Below are 26,432 nucleotides of genomic sequence, written 5' to 3' on the forward strand. Positions count from 1 at the left end.
TCAGAGAAGCTCAAGAGGGTATATGCCCCCAAATCAACAAACTGCTGCAACAAGGCATTTTGATCCCATGCAAATCCCCTTGGAACACTCCTTTACTTTCAGTAAAAAAACCAGGGACCAGTGAATACCGTCCAGTCATGGACATTAGAGAAGTCAATAAGAGAGTTCAGGACATACACCCCACGGTGCCAAATCCATATAACCTCCTCAGCACCTTGCCACCTGGTCGGACATGATACACAGTCCTGGATCTTAAAGACGCTTTTTTCTGTTTGAGGTTACACACCAACAACCAGTCCTTGTTCGCTTTCGAATGGTGAGACTCTGAGAGTGGACACGCCGGACAGCTCACATGGACGAGGCTGCCTCAGGGATTCAAGAACTCACCCACTTTGTTTGATGAAGCCCTACACCGAGATCTTGCTCTTTTCTGAGCCAATAACCCACAGGTGACTCTTCTGCAATATGTAGATGACCTGCTCCTAGCTGCAGAAACACCCAAGGACTGTGAAATTGGAACCCATAACCTCCTGGGCGAGTTAGGTAAGCTGGGCTATTGGGCCTCTGCTAAAAAGGCTCAGTTATGCCAGATAGAAGTGACCTACCTAGGATATGTCCTGAGAGATGGACAACGGTGGCTCACAGAAGCCAGAAATCAAGCTGTTATGCAGATCCCGGCCCCAACCACTGCTTGCCAGGTAAGATAGTTCCTGGGGACTGCCGGGTTTTGCAGACTCTGGATTCCAGATTTGCCTCACTGGCAGCTCCCTTGTATCCACTAACCAAAGAGAAAGGGGAATTCACCTGGACCAGGGAACATCAGCTAGCCTTTGAAACTCTCAAAAAGGCACTGTTGCAGGCTCCAGCATTGGCCCTGCCAGATTTAAACAAACCTTTCACCCTATACATTGATGAAAGAAATGGAGTGGCAAGGGGAGTCCTTACCCGGGTTTTGGGACCATGGAAGTGCCCGGTAGCCTACTTATCAAAGAAACTGGACCCTGTGGCCAGTGGATGGCCCTCCTGCCTGCGAGCGATAGCAGCCACGGCTATGCTATTAAGAGATGCTGACAAACTGACTATGGGCCAGAATTTTACCATAGTGGCCCCACACTCTCTTGAGAGCATCGTCAGGCAACCGCCAGACCGCTGGATGACCAATGCCCGAATGACGCTTTACCAGAGTCTATTGCTGACAGAGCGAGTAAGTTTCGCATCCCCAGCCATTCTCAACACTGCCTCCTTACTACCTGAGGCTGACGAGACCCCTGCACATAAGTGTGAAGAAATACTGGCAGAAGAGCCTGGAATCTGGCCAGAACTCACAGACCAACCTTGGCCAGGGGCGATGACTTGGTTCACGGGCGGAAGCAGCTTTGTAGTAGAAGGTAAGCAGAGGGCTGGGGCAGCAGTAGTGGATGGAAAGTCTGTCATATGGACCAGCAGCCTACCGGATGGTACATCAGCTCAAAAAGGGGAACTAATTGCACTAATTCAAGCCTTAAGGTGGCAGAAGGAAGGACTCTTAATGTCTATACCGACAGCCGGTATGCTTTTGCCACGGCTCATAGTCACGGAGCAATATACCGACACCATGGACTGCTGACGTCTGCCAGCAAAGATATCAAAAATAAAGAAGAAATTCTCAGCTTATTAGAAGCTGTTCATCTGCCCCGTTGGGTGGCAATTATCCATTGCCCAGGACACCAGAAGGGAACTGGACCCATTGAAAAGGGAAATCAAATGGCAGACCAAGAAGCTAAAAAGGCAGCCCAAGGGCCAATGACTGGTTATGAGAACCCAACAGCCCGCTGCTGAGGAAATAAATAAAAGAACCCTCACAGAAGAAGAGGAGCGAGATTACTTAGCTAACATAGATCATCTGACTCATTTAGGAACTAAAAAAATACTAAAATTGGTTAGTAAGTCCCCCTATTACATTCCTGGATTAAAGAGAATTGTGGAGGAGATAATAAAAACTTCCTTGCTTGTGCACTTACCAATGCTGAGTCTAGCAAGCTCCAGGAAAGAAAACAACTGCGAGTAGACAGGCCTGGAGCCTACTGGGAAACTGACTTCACTGAGGTGAAACCAACTATGTATGGAAATAAATATCTCCTAGTTTTTATAGACACCTTCTCGGGATGAGTCGAAGCGTTCCCCACCAAGAAAGAAATGGCTAATGTAGTGGTCAAGAAGATACTTGAAAAAATCCTTCCCCGCTTTGGGATACCTAAGGTAATGGGGTCAGACAACGGACCTGCCTTCGTCTCCCAGGTAAGTCAGGGATTGGCCAGGCAACTGGGGACAAATTGGAAATTACATTGTGCATACAGACTCCAGAGTTCAGGACAGGTAGAGAGGATGAACAGAACGCTAAAGAAGACTCTGAATAAAATAGCCTTAGAATCCAGCGGAAGTGATTGGACAGCCGTTCTCCCTTATGCCTTGTTCAGGGTTCGGAATACACCTGGACCCCTTGACCTAACTCCATTTAAGTTAATGTATGGGGCGTTGCCACCCATTTTTATGACTGTAGGTGATAGGAATCGCCCAGATGTGTCTTTCTCTCCTTCTTCTAGTATTTTGGCTCGATTAAAAGCTCTCGAAATAGTAAGAAATGAGGTCTGGGAACAGCTAAAAGAAACCAATATTGCTGGTGACACACAGGTGCTGCACCAGTTTGAAGTAGGAAATGCAGTCCTGGTGAGGAGACACCAAGCGGGAAACCTAGATCCAAGGTGGAAGGGACCCTACTTGGTGCTACTGACAACGCCCACCGTGATCAAATTGGAAGGAATCCCCACTTGGGTCCATGCATCCCACGTCAAGAGAGCACCCCCTGGAGTCAGCCATGATGAGTGGACTTTGGAGAAGACTACTTACCCTTTTAAGTTGTGCCTGCTTTGTAGGAGTGATCCCAATGGACTTCAACCCCCACAGTCCTGTTCAACAAACGTGGGAGGTACTCAATGAGGGGGGTAGGGCTGTATGGACAATAGCCAAGGTACACCCTCTGTGGACTTGGTGGCCTGATCTTTTCCCTGACATCTTTAAGTTGGCTATAGGAGCCCCTACTAAATGGGACTTGGTGGGGTACTCTGATATTCAGAGGGCACCTTTAACACCCTGTCCGTACGTAGAAAAACATTTGAGAGACCCATGGGGTGGTTGCTCTAACCAAAGGGATAGAAGTATGCTTCAAACCCATCCCTTCTTTGTCTGTCCCGGGTCCCACCAAAGTCAATCCCTTAATCCAACATGTGGAGGTAAGGCTGACTTCTTTTGCAAGAGCTGGGGTTGCGAGACTTCAGGTACAGCCCACTGGAAGCCCTCCTCAAGCTGGGACTATATTAGAGTAACAGCCAACTATTCCCTAGCATCTTATATACCTGGAGGATTTGACCTAGATGAGTGTACTGACTGGTGCCATCCGCGCCATGTCACCTTTACTGAACCAGGGAAAAGAGCTCTGGGATGGACAAAAGGGTATACCTGGGGTCTTAGGATTTACAAGGAAAGATATGATGAGGGATTATTGTTCACTATCAGATTAAAAATAGAGACCCCCTACAATCCTTTAGGCCCCCCAACCAAGTCCACACCCTTCACCCATACTATTACTCAGCGTACTCCATTGATTGCAGACCCCCTTAGTATGGCTGCTATCACCTAACCTCCCAATCCTCAGGTACCTCTAACTATTACCACGGAGATTCCTTCAAAAAGACAGAGGATGTTTAACCTAGTGAGAGGAGCTGTTTATGCCCTTAATAGAACTGATCCAAGGGCTACTGAGGACTGCTGGCTATCCCTGTCCTCGGGTCCGCCTTATTATGAAGAAATTGCCTTCAATGGAGATTTCAACAGAATCAGCAGCCATACTTCCTGCTCTTGGGGAACAGGACAAAAACTGACCCTGACTGATGTATCTGTGAGGAGTCCAGGTCTCTGTATAGGCACCCCACCTTCCACTCACAAACACCTATGCAGACAAATTCAGTCCATGTCCAGAACGGAAGCTAATTAATATCTTGTATCTTCCCCGGTTGGATGGTGGGTTTGCAATACAGGACTTACTCCCTGTGTATCAACTAAGGTTTTTAATTCAACTCATGATTTTTGTGTCATGATCTAGCTGTTACCCCATATATATTATCACCCTGCATCCAGTTTAGAAGAAAGCTATGCTGGCCCGTGGTCGAAAAGAGAACCAATTACTTTAACCCTGGCTGCATTCATGGGAATAGGTATGGCAGTAGGAGTGGGGACAGAAGTGTCAGCTTTGATAGAAGGAAGACAGGGAATTCAGTCTTTGAAGGATGCTGTCAATGAAGACCTAATGGCAATAGAGAAGTCCATTGATGCTTTAGAAAAATCTTTGACCTCCCTGTCTGAGGTAGTTTTGTAGAACAGGAGAGGCCTTGATTTGTTGTTCTTAAAAGAAGGAGGACTGTGTGCCGCCCTTAAAGATGAGTGTTGCTTCTATGCAGATCATACAGGAAGAGTTAGAGACTCTATGCAGAAACTGAAAGATTAGAGTGAAGGAAACGGGAATGGAATGCTCAAAGTGGGTGGTTTGAGATGTGGTTTGAATTATGACCATCTTGGATAACTTCTTTGATTTCCGCTGTAGCTGGACCAATCCTTATGATATGCTTACCTTTAGTTTTCGGCCCCTGTATAATAAATAGAGGAATGGCTTTCATCCAGAGTAGAATTGATACAGTAAAACTCATGGTTCTTCAGAGACAATATCAACATATAGTTCAGGTAAATGAAGAGTTAGGGGACACCAATCTCTAAAATTCTATGATTAGAATTAGTCTAAACAGAAGAAGAGGGGAATGAAAGGAAATAAAACTTGAGACCTGTGATTCATGTAATGTATTTCAAATAGCCCAAAGAGTTGTTTGTGAGCTTTGAAACCTGGGGCTGAGAACATAGCAGAACAGACCAGGACATGCCCGGGCAGGCCCATTGCCTCCCTATCTCCCACCCCTCTGACCTCAGGCTGCTGATGTTTAAATGGACCAATCATGTGAAACCGCGCCAATTCCTCCCCCAGCCCCACTCTTTTTCTATAAAAACCCCTAGCTTCCAAGCCTCGTGGTCTAATTCACTGTCTCCTGTGTGAGATGCGTTTCGACCTGGAGCTCCGCCATTAAAATACCTCGTGTTGTTACATCAAGTCTTTGTGTTCTATTTGTGATTCTTGGGTGCACGCTGAATCGGGAGTTGAGTGGGGGTTTCCCCACTAGGTTCTTTCACATCCTCATGACCTAAGGTCCTTTTTGCAGCCTCAAGCAAATTACTAACACATTCACTAAAGTCTTCTTGGGTTCCTTGAATGATTTTAGTTAAAGGGGAAATAATGGAACCTTTCATAGGAATAGCATGCCAAGTTCCCAATGCTGTGTTAGCAGTTTGAGCCAAGAGACCCACTGGGCAATTTCTGCCTGGCCTTAGCCAAATATTTTTCTTCACCAGAAAGCTTTTCCAAGGTCCAGCCAGTCCAGGCACTAGAGGGTTTTTCTGATTAGCTACTGCAATGGTCTGGCACCTATTGAGGAAATCAACCCTCCATGAGAAAAACTATCCTCGAGTTAACACAGTTTAAATATCTTTGATCCAATCACTACTTTCGCTTCTAGGAGCGAAAGCATATAAGGGGCAGATAGAACCATAAGTTCTAACCGCAGAGTTACGCTCTTTTAAGTCTTTAAAACTTAGCCTACAAAGCTCTGTCTGTTGAATAGGGACAGTTAATTCTTCTTGATTTCTACTTCATTATCACTCTCATAATCTTCTCCACCCTCACTGTTAGTGTCTACAGAGAAATCGGCATGGGGTACTTCTAAAGGCCCTATTTCTGCAGAAGGAGATTTGGCACTGGTGGCTGGGGGCTGCTCCTCCGCCATAGAAGTGGGCAGGTCAGAGCTAGCAGTTCTCTTGGAGAGAGTGATTACAAGGAAAGCCAATGTTTTGTTTTTTATGGCTCACTGAGCTTTCTTTTTTATGCCTCCTGAGACTGCGGCTGGAGGAGGAACCAGGATAGTCTGTTGTAAGCAATTTAAAGTGAAGCTAGCTCTTTAGAAAGGCGAGCATACTGCTGCTGTAGCTTTAGTCCTTCTTGTAATCCTGCTACCTGAGACACCAGCTTATCCTTAGCAGCAATGAGAATAGAAACCTGTAAACCTGACACCATGGTGCAGAAGAACTAATAGGCAGCAGATAGGGAGGGGCACTGCAGGGAGGGTCTGAAGCAAGACAGCAGCTCAAGTTTACTGGGCGAACTACCTCTTTCTCTAAAGTGTCTGAGTCCTCTGAAATTAAAGGGCTTTAAGCCAAATATTTCTTAAAGACTGGATTGATCAGTGGTGGATTGCCCAGGGTGGGCTGCTCAGACAAAGTGGTTATCTGGACATGTGGATAAAGAGCAGCCTGTGGGACTTCAGACCTGTCTGCAGCTTTTGGAGGCTTTGTAGTAGGGAGGGAGCCCTCTAAAGCTTCCTGAGACAAGGGATAGAGGCAATATTCTGCAACTGACAAAAGGTGCTGTTTCTCTGGATCATCAGCTGCATTTTATACCAAATCACGGAAAAAACTCCAATAAGTAAATAAATTCTCAGGGACAGCATCACATCAGGGCCCTGCTTTGTCAAAATTTCATTTAGTCCTCTACCTACTCTTCTCCATTTCTTACAATGTATCTCTGCTCCAACTATAATAAACATGGACATGCCTGGTCTATGAAAACAAACAAAAAAGTTTATCAAATCTTACTATTTAACTCTAACTCCTCTTTCCATGAGAGCTGTCTTTAAGCAAATTATAAAGGCTGCTTTCTTTGATAGTTTGTTTCCCAGTTCCTGGAGTGGAGATGAATCAACTATTCAAGGACTTTTCTCTCTTCTATGAGCAGTGGAAGGGGTCCTTCACTACTTCTAAATTCTTGGGGTCAGGACAAACTTCTCTGGAACCTGCACTGGAAGGAAATAAGATCCAAAACTCGCCCTCACATTGGGTGCTCCTTATCCAGTCCCATAGGGTTCAGTTATACATGGGTGCGAGTGGTACTGCAAACCTGGGAGGAAATGGGATTGGAAGGGGAAGAAAAGCTAGAAACCAAGCAGAGGGTCCTATTAAGTCTCCATTTATTAGGCTGATGTGTCTGGTTTTAAAGCATACATCCCGGGGAATAGGAAGGGGTCGAGGGAGAATTTAACAAAGAACAAAGAAATACCCTATAAGAAGCCAAAAAACACTAAATTATTTTTTTTAAACTTTCAAAAATCTAAAAAAACCCTAAAACTTTAAAAGAAAAAAACCTGAAACTCTAAAACATCCGTAAAACCCTAAAAATAACCCTAAAGTCTTTTTTTAAAAATTCAAAAACATTAAAAAACCCTAATTTTTTTAAAGTCCTAAAAAAATTCCTAAAAAAACAAACAAACAAACAAACCAAAAACAAAAAAAAAAACCAAAACAAAAACTTGCAGGAGATTTTAAAACACTAAACAAACAAACAAACAAACAAACAAACAAACAAAAAACCCTAAATTTCTAAAATAAAATAAAATAAAATAAAATAAAATAAAATAAAATAAAATAAAATAAAATAAAATAAAAACTTAGGACCCAAAAACCCAAAAACAATACTCAAAAACAAAATACTATAACCTTCAAATAAACATATATTTATGTTATATATATACATATATAAACATTTCAATGAACCTAAAACACTAAAATAAACAAGTAAACCCTAATCCCTAAAAAAAAAAAAAAAAACCTACATTTCTAAAAAAATAAATAAATAAATAAATAAATAAATAAATAAATAAATAAATAAAATAAAACAAAATCTTCGGAACCAGAAACGCAAAACCAATACTCAAAAACAATAATCTATAACCTTTAAATAAACATATATATATATATATATATATATATATATATATATATATATATATATATAAAACATTACAATGTACATTAAACCCTAAAATAAACCAGGGAACCCTAATCCCTAAAATGAAACAAACGACAAAAACAAGAGAAACACAAAATAAAAACACACAATTACAACCCTGAAAAACCCTAAATTTCTAAAAAAAAATTCTAGAACCCTAAAAAATTCCTTAAAAAATTTTTCAAAAAACCCTGAATTTTCCCCTCCAAATCTTGAAATCTTAAAAAAAGAAACCTAAATACCTATAATGCTAAAAAACACTAATTCTAAAAAAAAATTCTTTAATTCAGAAAAACCTAACCCCCCCAAAAATCCCTAAAATTCCAAAAAAACAAACCCTAACACACACACACAGACACCCAAAAATCTTAAATAACAATATAAAACCTAACACCCTAAAGCTGTAAAATAAACCGTGAAACACAATAAAACAAACAAACAAACAAACAAACAAAGCAACTTTAAACTTCTAAAAAAAAAAAAACAAAAAAAAAAATCTCTAGAAATCAAAAAACAACCTTCAAAAATACATAAGACCCCCAAAAAGCCAAAATAACCCTAAAGATTTTTATGAAAATCCTAAAAAAATTCCTAAATCCTTATAAAGCTAAAAATTTAAAAATTAAACTCATTTTTAAAATACACATAAAAATCCCTAAAATCAGAAAAAAACTAAAAAATGAAACCGTGAAAAAAATTATAAAATCCTAAAAAGAAGCCCTAAAAATAACTATTAAAAAAAAAACATAACCTCCCCAAACCCTAAAATTATTTAAAAATCAAAATAAAAAACCCTGACACCCTAAAAAAAAATTAAAGAATTAAACAACAACAACAAAAAACATTTAAATCTTTTTTAAAAAACCTGAAAAATCCCTAAAAACCATAAAATTAAAAACAAAAACAAAGACAAAAACAAAAACAAAAATGAAGCTTTAAAAAAAATCACCAAAAATCCAAAATTCTTTTTTAAAACTCAAGAATGATAAAAAGACCCCCCCAAAAAACCCTAAAGTCCTAAAAAAAAAAAACCTCCTAAAATATATTAAAAGCACTTAAAATACATCAAAACCCTGAATCTCCCTAAATCTCTGAAACACACTTTTAAAAACGTATAAAATCCTAATAACCTAAATATAAAAACTGAAATCCTAAAAAGAATCCTAAATTCAAAAAAAAAACCTATAATACCAAAATAAACCCAAGAACCCTACAAAGACACTAAAACAAAAACCAAAAATCCCTCAAATAACTTAAAGCTGTAAAAAAAAAAAAAAAGAAAAAACAACAAACAAACAAAAATACAACTACAAAAAAAACATATAAAACATAAAAACAAAACAAAACAAGAACTCTTAAGAAATCCTAAAACATTCTAAAAACCTAAAAAAGACCTAAAATTCTACAAAACCTAAAGAACCCTAAAAAAAAAAAAATGTAAAACTATAAGAAAAAACCCTAAGGCTCCAAAAAAAAATCCCAAAAATTTAAAAACACAATAAAATTCTTTAAAAAATATATACAAACAGGAAAACACTATGAAATTTCTTTTTAAAAAAAAACTTCAAAAAAATCTTAAATCACTAAGAAAATTCCTATAATTCTGAAAAACTGAAGAACACTAAAAAGACACAAAAAACACTAAAACCATAAAATACCTAAAATCCTTTAAAAAGAAAAAGCTAAAAACCCATCAAAACACTGAAATCCAAAAAAACCCTTTAACGATGTAAAACATACCAACAAAATTTTAAAGCCCTAAATAAAAACCTGAAACCCTAAAGAGAATGCTAAAGTTCTTAAAAAAAAAAAATCCCTTTAAATTCTAAAAATAAAATAAAATAAAATAAATTACAAGAATTCTAAGATGAGAGCATGCCCTGCTTATAGTCTATGGTAAGGCAGCTGTTTAACTTTCACAATTTTGGGTGATGTATTCCGGGAGTATCAGATTGAGTAAAGGGGATTATTCCTCCAGATGATCCTGAATCGCATGCTTTTGAAGAGTCAGGACTAGTGGTACTCAATTTTCCCAATATTGTGGCCCTTTAAAACACAGCTCCCAAATCGTAATGTTATCTCATTGCAAATTCAAACTATAATTTTGTTATAGTCATTGATTGTAATGTATATATCTTATAAACAAGATATATGATATGGGACACTTGTAATCAGGGTTGTTTGAGCACTGAGAGGAGTCTCAACCCATGGTTTGAAAACCATTAGTCTAGACACGATGGGGGTACCATTAACAATGTATATTGTTTATCTAGTGTTGCTGGGCAGATGTCTCCCTCCCTTGAACGCAGAGGGTTTTTCAAGAACAGGCTTCTTCTGAGTCCCCAAACTTCTTTCCACACCTGTACAGCTTGTTGATTATCACTGATGTATCAAATGGCCTTACTTAGTAAATTAAAGTAATCCAGTTATCTCTTAAAATCTAGAAAATGGTGATTCTAAAAATAGTTCTACTAGCTAAAAGCAGTGGCTGGCACTCTTCCTAGGGATCCCTAATGTAGTGTCCCTTTATATCTCCAAGGCCAACAGCAGATGGCTGAGTCCCTCCTGGGCTGTACCTCTCTGATCTATTCTCACCCACTATGCAGCTTTCTTTCATGAAGAGAACGCATGATAACACTGAACTCATCTCGTCTTTATTCAGCACAAATAGCCTAATTATTTTCCCCTATGGTTCAGTTGATCATGATTCTGAGACATAATCATACAAATTGTATTGACCAAAAGAATGACACTAATTTCTAGTATATAATAAAGCCTATTTTGCAAGACTTCTTTTCAGGAGTCAGGAAATTCAAGAAGAAGACACTATCAGTAGATAAAGAAATTCTAGTGAGATGTTGAAATCACAGAAGGGATCCAATGGGCTAGAAAGACAAGAGAGGGAACCAAACTCCTTGTCATAATTAAACCTTTTCTATGACAGCATTATTCATTGATTTTTATTTGTAGGTCCTATCCCTCCTGACCCAGTCCAATTTTTCCTAATATATTAAAACCTGAGTATTAGTCTACAGAAAATTACATTTGGAGAAACACATTCAAACAACATATGAAGGTGAATAAGGAAAATCTATAGTCATGTGGGGGCATTTTTCTTTCTACCTCATGTACACTTAAAATCTCTAGCTACTTCCTTCCCTATGAAAGCATGGCAGCCCAGTGAGTGACATGTGTTTAGGGTGAATAATGATATACAAAGATGTAAACACCTTGCCATATCCTGTCAACCATATCTAGCCCAAAATGCAACATCCACATGAGAGTAGAAACATAAAAATAAATTTTATAGTATCTTGAAGCTAAAATTCCCAATTTAATCAAACCATCATTTAGAATCTTCTACTTAATACCAATGTGCTTTAAGTGTTTAAGTCACTGGACTTTGTTGTGACTCTTTTCACAGGTTTATACTGTCCTTTAACCATCTTCATCCTCCCCACTATTCTCCATTTCTACCTGCTCAGACCCCCTTCTGCTGCCCATACTCTTTCAAAATATCTCCTTTTATTTAATGTTCCTTATTAAAATTATAATTTGACAATTGTCATTTTGAGTTTGGCTTGTCTCACCTAACATAATTCCCATTGCCATCTATTCTTTCTGAAAACAAAACCATTCACTAGTAAACTTAGATGAGAAATACCTTTGTCTCTCTCTCCCTGTCTCTTTGTCTCTCTGTCTCTCTGTCTCTGTCTCTGTCTCACACTCTCTCTGTCTCTGTCTCTCTCTGTCTCTCTGTCTCTCTGTCTCTCTCTCTTTCTCTCTCTCTCTCTCTCTCTCACTCACTCTCTCTCATTTTAAGAAATTCATCTTGTGGTTGACATCTATATTTCCTCCATAGCTTGTCTATTTCACACAGTATAACAATCAACATTGATAATATGGCTTTTTAGTGGTCCTTCTTAGATTATTATTGGAACGAAAATCAAACTGGGAAGATAGTACCTCAGATGAAGACTGCCTCCATCACACTGACATATGGCCACATCTGTAAGGAATGATCTTTTGTTGATGGCTGAGCTGGAAGAGTCTAAATAATTAGTTAGTGTCATCCACTATGAAGAGGATGTACAGTGTGGTGGGGACAGTGGTGGAGACTGAAAAAGATGTTTTTTTTTGAAGAAGTAAAGATCTATGTGGCATGAACAATTAAAGTGCCCTCTAATTTGTAAGTAAATTCCATACTTACCTGTGTCCAGTATTCTGTCAACCCATATTTTAAAAGTAAAATTGCATTATCTATTTCATCCTGTTTTACTGCATTCAATCTATGAAATTCCTTGTAACCAGAAATGATGGTAAATTTTAAAGAGCTTTAAAATGTGACTGTTAGATATTGGGTTGTTTTAAGGTTATCTCAAATTTGTAAGCAGGCCCAAGGACTATGATTTCCTTGCACTTTGCAAAGAATCTATAATTCATGATTGCCATTGGCTTCAATACAAGGTATTCAATCCTGTCAAATTCCAGCTTTCTTTGAATAAAAAATTGTCTTCCTCTAACTGTGGGTTTTGATAAAATGAATAGTGTGCTATCCAGTGTGTTGCCTCAAGAGTCTGGCAACATTTCTGATTCCAAGAACAGCTTAAAGATAACCAAGGGGAAGATTGTAACAGGGAAAATAACCACCAAGAATGCTGGTGTGTCAGACACTGAAGACTTTCACGAAGGAAAATAGAAACAACCTCCCCCCAAAAACCCGAATAAACATACAAACAAACAAATACACAATAAAAATGATACAAGAGTGAATCTACTTGGGCAGAATGTGAATCAGGTAATCAGGCCATTTTTGTAGGGATTTATTTTGGATTTCTAGGAGGCCATATAAAAATGTAAATTCTAGATGCTCAAAGTTTCTGAGTGTAACTCCAGACAAAACCAGCCTGATAGAGGTTCTATGATGTAAGCTGAGATAGGGTGATGTCACAGAGCACTGGTCAGAGTTTGCACATCTATTCCACTTGGAGACACTAGAATTCCTTGAAGCTGGGTTCAGTATCTTCACAGTGGTGTGTGAATGCCAGGTCAGCTCCTGACCCATAAAGTTGTTCCAGAGGCTTTTGGTGCCTGGCCTGGTTCAGAAGACAGAATCTTGAAAACTAGGACATTTGTTTGGGGTATGTATATTTATGGAGTATCTTGGACTCTCATGGCTCCTTAAGGCTATATGTTTTCCCTCCTACAGTGAGTACATTCTGATTTCTCCCATGTTTGGGATCTAGGAGGGTGGATGGTTTAGGTTATTTGATCTCCTGAGTTTATTAACCTTGCTAACAATATCTCCTTCAGAATTCCACTAATATGCCAAAACTCCCCTTTGTCCATGTGCATTTTAAAAGATATTACTTCTAAATGGCTGATATGGCATGGACTTGTTGAGATCTTATTGAAGTCGGAGATGCAATGGCTTCAATAATATGCCTGGGACTGGATCTGGAGACACAATACAGAAGGCCAGTTGTGTGCTCTGTCCCTAGGTAGATATTTGTGAAAGTAGCCACCTAGCTCAGAACATGCAAATACAAGAGAGGTATGGTGACAACTCTGGCTCATTTTTTAATTCTATTCTGCTTGATCCTTGAGGGCAACAGACATACCAACTTCCAAACTGACCTACCCATTTAAGGAAAGTTTCCTCAGCAGAGGAAAATTAGCTCAGGTCTGAAGAAAATTTTATCTGAGTATGTTATTCTGAGCTCTAGAGAATTACTTGTTAATTTCCCTATGTTCATTTCCTGGAATCCCTTGTTCGTTGGTTTATTTGTTTGTTTAATTTTATTTTGTGTTTCTCTGTGTGTAGCTATGGCTGTCAGACCAGGCTAGCCTTGATGTCACAAAAGTCAGCCTCCCACTGCCCCTTGAAATCTGGGATTAAAACTTTGGTCACGACCATTTTCTATTAAATTCTCTTTTTATTCCTTTGTTTTCTTTGTTCATTTTTTGTTATTTTGTTCTTTGTTTTGTTTGTTTGTTTGTTTTGTTTTGTTGTTTTTGTTCTTTTTGAAACAGGAATACTCTGTATATCACTGGCTGCCCTGGATCTAACTTTGTAGACCAGGTTGGCCTCTAACTCAGAAAAATGCCAGACCCTGCTCCTGAGTGCTGGGAATAAATGCATGCACCATAATGGCTGGCTTATGAACTTCTTATTTTGATAAAATTGACTTTAGAAGCACACACCTGATTAGCATAGCCTTCTTCACCTACCCAGAAGTTCTCTTAAAGAAGAGCATTGGTCCAGCATTCTCTCGCACCCCACACCCATTGCCCTTTAAGATCTCATATTTATGACAGAGGCAACAGCATTGTTTCTGGTTTAAACAGGCAAGATCTTCAAACCCAGATAATGGCCAAGTATGATGATTGAACAAAGAATGATAGTCACAAGACAGTGGACCAGGGTTGCTGTGGCCTACTACACCAGTTCTACAACCATTTAGAAGACAATACCTCTGAAGAGGCTGAGCATGTCATCCCTAAAAAAGAAGAGGAGGAGGATGCCTTCATCCCAGGCCCTGAGAATTATTGTCGGCTGCAGAATTTCTCACAGTTGGAAGGAAGGTAATGAACCTGTCAGCCATTGGAAGGCCATAGTTCTAGATCAACTGCCAACAAACCCTTCTCTTTATTTGCTGAAGTATGACGGTATTGACAGCGTCTATGGACAGGAGCTCCTCAGTGATGAGAGGATTTTAAATCTCAAGGTCTTGCCTCACAATGTAGTATTTCCTCAGATAAGGGATGCCCACCTAGCCAGAAGCCTGGTTGGCAGAGCGGTACAACACAAATTTGAGGGAAAGCATGGTTCTGAGGAAAACTGGAATGGGATGGTGCTAGCCCAGGTGCCAGTCATGAAGGACTGGTTTTACATTAGCTACAAGAAGGATCCGGTCCTCTACATTTATCAGCTCCTGGATGACTACGATGAAGGTAACCTTGACATCATTCCAGAGACTCCTCATGCTGAGGTGACATCACATGATAACAGTGACTTCTTAATAGGAAACTGGGTGCAATACACCAGAGAGGATGGTTCCAAAAATCTTGGAAAGGTTGTTTACCAAATTCTTGCCAATCCTTCTGTGTACTTTATCAAGTTTCATGGTGATCTCCAGATCTATGTCTATAATCTGGTGTCAAAGACTCCTTAAGGTGAAAAAATCACAAAAGTACAGGCCCATAAACTTGTAGAATAGGAAAAAAAAATGTTTGTTTTCCTGTGTTGTCTACCTAAGTGTCTTTGACAAACCCAGTATGATTGCCAATAAAATTTGTTTTGCTCTAAAATTTAAAACGTGTGATATGACATGCTGTGAGTGAATACTTTGGTGGAAGGGATGGGCTATGGTGGAAGAACAGTACATATATCTGATATCACACATGGTAAAATTAATAGGACTTAGTATCTCTGCTCTGTATGGAGGACTGGAATTGGAGATGGGATGTGGTGGAGCAGGGATCACAGCAAAAAAGGATGTTTATTAAGTAGGGGAGAAGGATATAACATCAGTAGAATCTCTGGTATGATGTCTGAGGAAGAAACAAAGTTGGTGAAAGAGTGACACATAAAAGGAATTTGGCCTTGGAACATAAGGAGTAACCCATAAAAATGATCCAAACAGATTCAGCAATTAGAGAGTATCAGGTTTCATTTGAATAATGAAGTCTAGTGAAACTTGTCTCTCTTTTTAATATTTTTATCTTTTCTTATATGTGTGAGGGTAGGACATGTGCTTGTGAGTACAGGTGACCACAGAGATATGCGTTGTTGGGTCCCCTGGAGCTGCTATTAATAGTGATTTTGAGCCTTGTATATGAATTCAAGAAACCAAATCTAGTCTTCTGGATTTAGAGTCATCTCTCTAATCCCATAAATTTATCTATTTTAAGAAATACATTATTTACATGCAGAAAAGAAACCACGATGAAGGTAAGAAAGATCAAATTGATAGTGACCTTTAAAAAGAACAATGGACACACAAAGGAGTAGAGGACACTGAGGGATAAATAAATTCAAAGAAGGAATTCTCACAAAATGAAGCAGGAGACTCACGAAGAATAGAAAGTTCATTTACATAGTCAAACTTGTGCCATATCCACATTGGCTTCTTTTGTTTCTTAACAAATAGCCAGCCAGTCATTACAGAAGGATATGGTGTGTGTGTGTGTGTGTGTGTTTCTTAGAGTACATTTTACCAGAATAAATAGTGAATCCAAATCTAAGAGTATATATATATGAGTCTCCCTAAAACATCATAAACACCATGATTTTTTTATGATCAGTTCAAATAAGTAATTCAGAAAATAAAATGAGTATGCTGTTAGGTAATTTCAGGTGTTGAATAGATCCTGTGTTTCTTCTCTGAGCACTCTTTGCCTCTGATGAATCCTGTGATCTTTTGGATATCTGTGATGAATGACCCAGATGACCATCAAAATCTCCCACACTGGTCTCTTCCACCTGGCTCTCCACCAAACTTATGACTATCTACATATCTGTGTGCTACTTCAACCTGTCTATGCCCTTGAAATTCCAGTCTTTTACTTGTCTGTGACCTCCTTCTCAGAAAACATAGAAGGTATATCGAATGCATTTGTGCTGACATCATTCCTCTGCTGTTTGTCATGGGTTTCAAATGCTTTGAGGTTGCCCACTTGGTAGGTCACTTCTCCTGAGGAGCCCCTGAGCTTCATGGGCGTCTGCCTTGTCCAAATCTGCACTCTAAGAGTGTCTCTTTGAGGGAGGCTTTTCATGTACTCATTCATTGCTGTTTTTCTCTCTTGAATAAGTTTGTATGCTACATGACATGAAAATACTCACTATTGTTGATTAATTTTGATATCTGGGAGAGTTTCTGTACTAGCTGGTTGTCTTAGTTAGGGTTTCATTCATTTGAAAAGCCACCATGACCAAGGCCTCTCATAAGGGACAACATTTCATGAGGGCTTTTCAACATTTCATTACATGTTCAGAGGTTCAATCCACCATCATCAAGGCAGGAAACAGGGTTGTGTCTTGTCAGGCATGGTGGTGGAGTGTAATCTGAGAGTTATGCATCTTGATCCAATTGCAGCCAGGAGAAAAGATTTGTTTTGCATGCAGGGAGGAGGAGAGTCTCTTCCACACTGGACAGAGCTTTAAAGACCCAGAATGATATGCTTCCTCCATCAAGGACACACCTACTCCATCAAGTCCACACCTCCTCATAGGCCAACTACAGGTAATTGTTCTAGTTTCCTTCTTTCTCACCATAAAGAATACTACAATCAATAATAACTTGTGAATAAAAGGGTTAGTTGCTTACAGGTTACAGACTATCTCCCAGGAAGCCAAAAATAGGAACTTGAAGTGATAACAGGAAACACTGTTTATTGGCTTGTCCCTTTCTTAGTCACTGTTCTATTGCAGTGAAGTGACACCATGGTTAAGACTATTATTAGAAAATAAAGCATTTATTTGGGCGATGGGATACAGCGTCAGAACTTTGGTCAATCATCATGGCAGGGAGCACAGAACTGAAGCAATAGAGAAATATTGATTCTTAGGCAGCCTGAGAGAAAGAGAGAGAGAGAGAGACAGAGAGAGAGAGAGAGAGAGACAGAGAGACAGAGAGACAGAGAGACAGAGAGACAGAGAGACAGAGAGACAGAGAGACAGAGAGACAGAGAGACAGAGAAAGAGACAGAGAGAGACAGAGACAGAGACAGAGACAGAGAGAGACAGAGATAGACAGAGAGACAGAGACAGACAGAGAGACATAGACAAACAGAGACCAAGAGAGGCAGAGAGTGGCAGAGAGAGACAGAGAGACAGAGTGATTGAGAGACAGAGAGATTGAGAGACAGAGAAAGAGACAGAGAGAAAGACAGAGATAGACAGAGAGACAGAGAGACAGAGAGAGACACAGAGAGACACAGAGAGACAGAGAGACAGAGACAGAGACAGAGACTTAGACAGAGAGACAGAGACAGATACAGAGACAGGGACAGAGAGATTCTGCCATTATATGGGTTCTTTAAATACAAAAGACCTCTGATTTTCCCAAAGAGCCATTTTCACAATCTTAATCTGCTAATCTAAGAAGAAACAAACGGAAGCAAAAAAAATTCCACCAGAGAGAAACTAAACATGATAAACATCTTTTATCATAAATGGGTGTTGGATTTTGTCAAATGCTTTCTCAGCATCTAACGAGATGATCATGTGGTTTAGGTATGTTTTTTAAAAAGCATTAAACAACCTAAAATAATAATAAAAAATCTGTAGAACCCTAAAAAGACACGAAAAAACCTTAAGTCTAAAAAACCAGAAATGTTGATGTGAATAATTCCAGTACTTTGGGAGGTAGAGGTACAAACCCTAAAAATTGCCCTAAAATTCAACAAAACCTCAAGAACCCTAAAAATACCCCAAAAATTATAAAACCATTTTGTGAAACAATGTGCTATAGTATTTGAAGACTCATAAAGTGATGATCAATGTCATAAAATGTACCCCTTTGACCCAACGGGCTCTCATAAAGATAAAATAAAAATACAAAAATAAAAATCCCTTCTGTTCAGGAACTCATGGGATATTTTTTATTTAAATATGACAAGCAGGTGCAGGGGGAGTCCCAGGGTCCTGAAGTCAATGATGAAGCCTCTGATGGAGGCCAGAGAGGCGAGGTCCAGGGGCAAGAAGTGAGCTGCAGGGGTCGGGGCCAGGGGGTAAAGGTTTTTAAGTCACTCAGGCCCAGGGCAGGAAATGCATGTCATGGGAGGGGCCTGTGTCGTCAGCCTCCTTCAGTATTTCTCCAATTCAACCAATGATGCTGTACACTAGTTGTTATATCCTGACTATTCTATTATTTTGTTGAATTTATACATCTGATCTAAGAGCTTTCTAGAAGGTCTCTAGGGGTTTTTCGTGTCAGGTTATGCTATTTATTACTATAATTATTTAACTTCAAATTTCTCTATTTGAATCACTTTTATTATTTTTTTTGCCTTGCTCTCTATGCAAGATTCATAATAAATTCCTTTAAAAAAATAACTACAATTCTATTCAACATAGGTGTTTCTCAGCCATTCAGTGTTTCTCAGGTGAGAATTCTTTGTTTAGCTCTGAGCCCCATTTTTAATGGGGTCCTTTGATTTTCTGGAGTCCACCCTCTTGAGTTCTTTATATATATTGGATAATAGTCCCCTATCTGATTTAAGATAGGTAAAGATCTTTTCCCAATCTGTTGGTGACCTTTATGTCTTATTGATGGTGTCTTTTGCCTTGCAGAAGCTTTTCAGTTTGATGAGGTCCCATTTTTCAATCCTCGATCTTACAGCACATGCCATTGCTGTTCTATTCACTTTATTAAATACTATTGGAAAGAGTACATGACCTTGTTTCTTGATTTTAGTTGTTTGAGTTTTTAGAGACTGGGTTTCTCTGGCTGATCAAGAACTCCCTCTGTAGACCAAGCTAGTCTTGAACTCAAAAATCCTTCTAACTGTTTCTCCCAGTTGCTGGGATTTAAGTCATGGGCCACCACTGCTACAAACACACACACACACACACACACACACAAACACACACACACTCACACACACACACTAAATTTATATATACATATATTTATATATATATATATATATATATATATATATATATATATATATATATATAATCAGTTCATAGATGTACTGTGCAAACAGGTAAACTGTGTTCTAGGAATTTCAGACTTGTCAAGAATAGTCTAATTCTAAAAGAAATAATACATGACATGTATAGTATAATCTTACTGTTCTTAACAGCAGTTCTGGAAGATGAGTAGCATTACTTGTATGTGAGTCCAAACATCCTAATAATCATATTACATTCAACAACACTTTGACAAAGGAGACTCCAGAACTTCTGCTAAAATGGGACTTGCATAATTGTAAAGTGCCCTGTTCAGATATGGTAGATCCTATGCACATCTGCACAGATGGGTAAGGTCTTAATGTGTCTTGTGTACCTGTGCAAGACTTGACTGTGGCTTCTGAATGAGGGGAAGGGCCTAGAGATACCTCTGTAGATGTGGCCTCTCCTAGAGCATCATGGACATATTTGAGAGATCTAAGAGACTCTTGGGCAGGTAGGGAGATTTCTAGCCCTACTTGTGTACTCATGGAATTTCCAAGAAAACTTTCTTCAGCTGGAGAAGGGCATAACAACTTCTGTCTAGAAGTATCAGGTGTCTTAGCCAACTTGATGGTCAAAACAGGTTCCACGGGGCCTTTTGAAGATGAAGTAGAACCCACAGCTTTCTGGGCATTTGGAAGATATTCTGGAGACGTGTTGGCATGGAGAAGGACCAATGGCCCTTTGTCCATGTGGATAAGAGTCTATAGCATGTTGTGTATTTGGGGAAGATGGTTGATCCTCTTGAGGAGATAGGGTAGTTCTCATAGTCTCCTGTGAAATTTGGGGAGGTCCTATGGATTCTTGTGCACAGGTAGAATCCAAGGAATTCCCTTCTTTAGCTGTACAGGATGCTACAGACTCTTGTGTGTGCAAATCACATCCCATAGCACCTTGTTCACATTGGATTGGATCCAGAACCTCTGTACAGATGGAATCTGTCCTAGAACATCTTTTGTAGATGTGTCACAACCACGAGTCCTTTCTAAAGTTGGGACTGTGGCTATAATTCCTTTTGTAGAGGTATCCTGTCCTACAATCCCTTTATGTGATAGGGTAATACTCAGAGAATCCTGTACAGGTTTTGGAAATCCTAGCATCTTTGGTGTATATGGGGAATTCTTTACAGCCTCTCCTACAGATACATAATGTACCAGCGCCCCCAAGGGCTGCATGGAGGTTTGTATGGTCTCAGCACACTGTACAAAGATAGAGCTTGTTTGGCTCCCTGGAAGCATTTTGGCAGAATCTCGGCTGTTTGGGACCTGATGACAAGTCTGGAGGGCCCTTTTGGCTGGTGGGGGATATTTGAATAATTCTTGATCAGATAGGAACTTTCTGAGGACCCATTGTTTGGAGAGAGCATCTTTCAGTCTTCTGCTAGAATGAGAATGTTCAGGGTCACTTTTCATAGCAGGAGAATGATTTAATTTTCTTTTCTGTGGGAGAGCAGATTTAAGAACATGTCTTTGATGCTCTTCCATAGAGGGGGATAATCCTAGTGGCCCCCTTACAGATAGAGAAGGTTTCAGAACCCCTGGCGAAGATGTTGATGGTTCTAGTTCACTTTGTGTTTGTGCAGAAGGCACAAGAGTCCCTTTGGACGACTCGGGAGTTTCTATCACATCTAGCCTATGTGTGAAACTTTCAAGAGCCCCTTCTAAGGATGGCAAAGGTCCTTCAGCTCCTGGTATAAGTGTGGAAATTTTTGTCTCTGATTGGGCAGATATGAGAGGTTTGAGGCTCACTTGGGGAATCATGTTTGCCTTTCTTTCCCTTTGGACTGTACGAGATGATCCGAGCCCGTTTTTTAATGGTAGAGGACTTTGAAAGCGCTCTTGGTTTAAAGGGGAAGTTCTGAAATCCCCTTGGTCAGCAGGGTCAGGTCTCACACTAACTTTACTAGAAACAGATTGCATAGAGCACTTTGGGGGAGAAGGGGAACATCTTTGGCTGTCTTTGTGACAGGGCTTATCTCCATGCTCTGCTTTGGCAGCTGTCAAACATGTTGAACTCTCTTGGGGAAAGGAGATGGAACTCGGTGCATTTGGGACAAAGGAGAAATCTCTGACGTTACCTTTGGGAGAAGGAGGTTTGGATCCCTCCTTGTCTGATGGGGCCTGTGGTAGGTCCCCTTGAACAGAGGAGTCTTGTCCAACATGCTTTGGAGGAGAATTGGAAAGATGAGAGTTAGGTAGGGTAGGGGACATCCTTTTAGAACTCCTTCTGGAAGAGGAGGCATGTATGATTTTCCTTTCAGCACAAGTGGGAAGTCTTTGGGATGCTTGGGCAGAAGTGGAATGTCCCATAGACTCTTGGAAATATCTGGTTAGTTCCAGAACATCTTGGGTTGATAGGGACAGTCCCTGAGCATGTTGGGTGGATAGCGACAGTCCCTGAGCATCTTGGGGAGAAGTGGATGATCCCAGATCTTCCTGGCTAAATCGGGAAGGGTGTGGGGAACCTTGAATGTACAGGGAAATTACCTGTCCATGTTGTCCAGCAGAAGATGGCCCATGCACTGAGTGATCTTCTTTGAACTTTTGACTGACATCTCCTGCCCCATGTTTAAAAGATGTTGCAGGCACTCTGGCACCCAACTGGTCAAAATCCATAGGTTCTTCAAACACAGTGGATATAGACTGGCTTCTTGTCACCTTCCCAGGGATGGGCACAGAAGAGGAGGCTACTCTTTTTCTGGTGGCGGGCTGTAAAAGAGATGGTCTGGTATCCCTGGTCAGTGGGTGACTCGTGCTCTCAGGAACCTTCAGAGGATGTGTAAGTGTCCATTTTTTTGTTCTTTTTTAGATCATTCAAAGGGTCCGAGGTCCTCTTCTTGGCCGAAGCCTTGACAGGAGCTTTGAGTTTCACTAGCTTTTCTCTCACATGCATCAGGTGTTTTGAATCTCTGGTCTTCATAGGGATTTGGGCACCTGAACTTTTACCCAGTTGGTCTAAGGGGCCCTGGAGTAGCAAAGTCCCTCGGGTCTCTGCTTGTCAAGTGCTGACCCTGTTGGGGTAAGGTGTTACCATCTGGTTGGGGGACAGTGAAGGGGGTCCAAGGCTGTGGAGGCTGGGAAACCGACAGTCTGTGGTCAGAGGGTAAAGTCCAGGCTGAGGCTTGCTGCCCCCTCTCCACACGTCTGGCCTTTTAATTGTGAAGGACATTGTTCAAGAAATATGAAATGGGCCACTGCCCATGAAATGGGCAGCGAATGTACTTGCAAATGGTTACTCAAGGCTAAATAAATAAATAAATAAATAAATAAATAAATAAATAAAACACTTAAGCAGCTTCCTCTGAGAGAGGCTCTCTCTCCCTAGAACTGTGAAAGTGTCCTGAAGGCCAAGCACACAGAACTAGAGTGGCCATTGGCCTCAGGAATCAAGCAAACCTCGAGAACCGCAGTCCTCATGCCTGCACGGGCCAGTCCCGAGCCTGGAGGGAGGCTGTCCTCATGCCTGAATGGGCCTGTCCTGAGCCTTGAAAGTGAGTGTCCTTGCGCCTGCACGCGTCAGTCTTCAGCTGGAAAGTGGCTGTCGTCAAGCCTGCACGGGCCAGTCTAGAGCCCATGGAGAAGCTGTCCTTGTGCCTGCACTGGCCAGTTCTGATCTTCCTCACTTTGCAGTTCTGCTTGCGGTAGCAATGCAATCATCCAAGCTTTCTGAATGAGGAGGGACGCTGAGGAGCCCCTGCTTTTGGGTTCAGAGTGCTACTTGGTCCGGTGTTTTAGTGATTTTCAGTTCTTATTAGGCTTCAGGGTATTTTTAGCATTTTACTGTTTCTATTTTTTGTTTTTTTGAGTTTTTTTTCTTTTTTTTAATTTAAGAATTATATTTTTGGGGTTTAAGAGTTTTAGTGTTAGCAGGCAGTGGTGACCTTGCCTTTAATCCTACACTTGGGAGGCAGAGGTAGATAGATTTAAGAGTTCAAGGTTATCATGGTCTACAGAGGACGCTCCAGGACAGCCAGGGTAACACAGAGAAACCCCGTCTCCAAAACTCAAAAAAAAAAAAAAAAAAAAAAAGAAGAAGAAGAAGAAAGAAAGAAAGAAAGAAAGAAAAGAGAGAGAGACAGAAAGAGAGAGAGAGAGAAAGAGAGAGAGAAAGAAAGAAAGAAAGAAAGAAAGAAAGAAAGAAAGAAAGAAAGAAAAGAAGAAAAAATAAGTTTAGTGATATTTTTGGCTTCTTGTGTGTTTTTTTAAGTTTTTAGGATTTTTTTAGTGTTTGTAGGGTTTTTAGAAGAGTGTTTTTGAGTGTTTATTTGTCTTTTTTTTCAGGCTTCTAGTGTATTTTTAGTATTTTTTTCTATTTCTTTAAATGATTTTAGTGTGTTTTAGGGTTTTGAGGTTTTATTTATCCTTCAGGTTTTTTTTTTATTTTTTGTTTTTTTTTTTTTTGCATTATAGTGGTTTTCTTAGGTTATTTTGCTGTTGTTGTTCTTGAATACTTATTTAAAATTTGAGTGTTTTTAATTTTGGTGTTTCATAGTTTTAGTGTTGCCAAGCAATGGCGGCCCATGCCTTTAAACCCAGCAATTGGGAGGAAAAGGTAGGGAATTTTTGAGTTCAAGGCCAGTCTGGTCTACAGAGGGAGCTCCAGGACAGCCAGGGATACACAGAGAAAAACAGTCTCCAAAAAACTCAAAAAAAAAAAAAAAAAAAAGGAAGAAAGAAAAGAAAAGAAATATAAAGAAATTAAGAAATAAAATAAGCCTTCGGGTCCACTCCAGCATTTGGGTGCATTGCCCGGGGAGTCTGCTGACACCTGCAAGGATGCACACAGGATCCCCCATGGGATCCTAAGATCTCTTGTGCGTGGAACACAGCGTCTGCACCAATCCATTCGTGCAGGACCTGAGATTGCATTAATTAGGGAGGCAGATACCCAGCCTAAACAGAGGCAAACGTCCCTTCCAGTCCACCCTAGCACTGGGGTTCCTTTCACGTGGAGTTTCGGGACACCCCCAAGTTCCTCACAGGACCCTCCACGGGATCTTAAGACCTCTGGTGAGTGGAACACAACCTCTGCCAGGCAGGTTCGAACAACTGATATCTGGCCACCTTCTGTGCAAGAAGAGAGCTTGCCTGCAGAAAGTACTCTGACCAATGAAGCTAAGGATAGAGCTACTCTGCTGATAGAGGCTAACAGAGTCACCTGAGGAACAAGCTCCTATCACAGACAACTATAACAACTAGCTTCAGAGATTACCAGATGGCGAAAGGCAAACATAAGAATCCTACTAACAGAAATCAATTCCACTAACCATCATCAGAAAGTAGCACTCCCAATCACCTAGTCCTGGGCACCCCAAAACATTCAAAAAGCAAGACCCAGACTTAAAAGCATAACTCATGGTGATGGTAGAGGACATCAATAAGGACTTTAATAACTCATTAAAGAAATACAGGAGTACACAGCTAAACAGGGAGAAGACCTTAAAGAGGAAACAGAAAAATTCCTAAAAGAATTGCAGGAAAACATGACCAAACAGGTGATGGAATTGAATAAAGCCATGCAAGACATAAAAAGGGAATTAGACACAATAAAGAAAACCCAAAGTGAGGCAACGCAGGAGATAGAAACCCTAGGAAAGAAATCTGGAACCATAGATGCAAGCATCAGCAACAGAATGCAAGAGATTGAAGAGAGAATTTCAGGTGAAGAAGATTCCATAGAGAACATCGGCACAATAATCAAAGAAAATACAGGTCGATACCACTGTCTTCTGCGAGAGATAATTTCGACCCGGAGCTCCTCTATTATGGCTCCACCATGTGGTCGACACCTCTGTCTCCTGTGGGAGATATGTGTCGGCCAGAGCTCCGTCATCAAATTACCTCATGCTTTTACATTAAGATGGTCGTCTGTTCGTGATTCTTGGATGCACACCGAACAGGAATTGAGTGGGTGTTTCCCCACTAGGTTCTTTCATTTGGAGGTTCCACGGAGATCTGCATGACCCAGGAAACCCGAAAGACCCCTTGGAGCTGCATGCAGCTACAGGGCCGGACTGAGAACTTCAGCAACAGTGGCATGCACTGGCCGAGACAAGGCGCTACGTGGGAAACTGTGGCCCAGGAACACCGATATGGAGGTTTCCCTGGGATGCCTGCCCCACCACCACCACACATTTCACCACCTGCGGGACAGGCAAGAAAAGAAAGAGGGGCGAGGCCTGCGGGGGGTCCCACAGCGCTGACCTCTCCTGGCTTCCTAGGGCCAACTAGAATCACCTCTTCTGCCGCCTTCCCCTGCATCCCCGAGTTGGCCTGACACAGCCATCTGTGAGAGCTGCCTTCCCTTCCCTGCCTCACATGTTTTCTCTTCTAGGGTGGTCTCACCCTAAGCTGCTAACCGCGAGGGAGATATCTGCCCACTTAAAACTTCTGTCCCAGGTAAAGAGCACATACAAGTCTAATCACCAGGCTCTGACAAATGCATATAGAGGTCTAGAAAAAGGTGAGCTTAGATTGTAAGAAAAAGCAAAGCTTCGGCAGACTGAGGAGAAATAGATAATAGTAAAAATAGAGATAAAAGAGATTAGAGAGGTCCGAGATGAGAGAGATACCCCAAATGAAAAATATTTAGAGTAAAACCAGTAAGTAAGAGGCAGAAAAGGCATATTTCAAACGGAGAGAGAGAGAGAGAGAGAGAGAGGAGAGAGAGAGAGAGAGAGAGAGAGAGAGAGAGAGAGAGAGAGAGAGAGAGAGAGAGAGAGAGAGAGAGGCGAGAGGCAAAAAAAGAGAAGATAAGAGGGATCGTAAACAAGAG

This window comes from Mus caroli, unplaced genomic scaffold, assembly GCF_978045245.1.
Source record: "Mus caroli unplaced genomic scaffold, Mus_caroli_1 scaffold_22, whole genome shotgun sequence".
Lineage (NCBI taxonomy): Eukaryota > Metazoa > Chordata > Mammalia > Rodentia > Muridae > Mus > Mus caroli.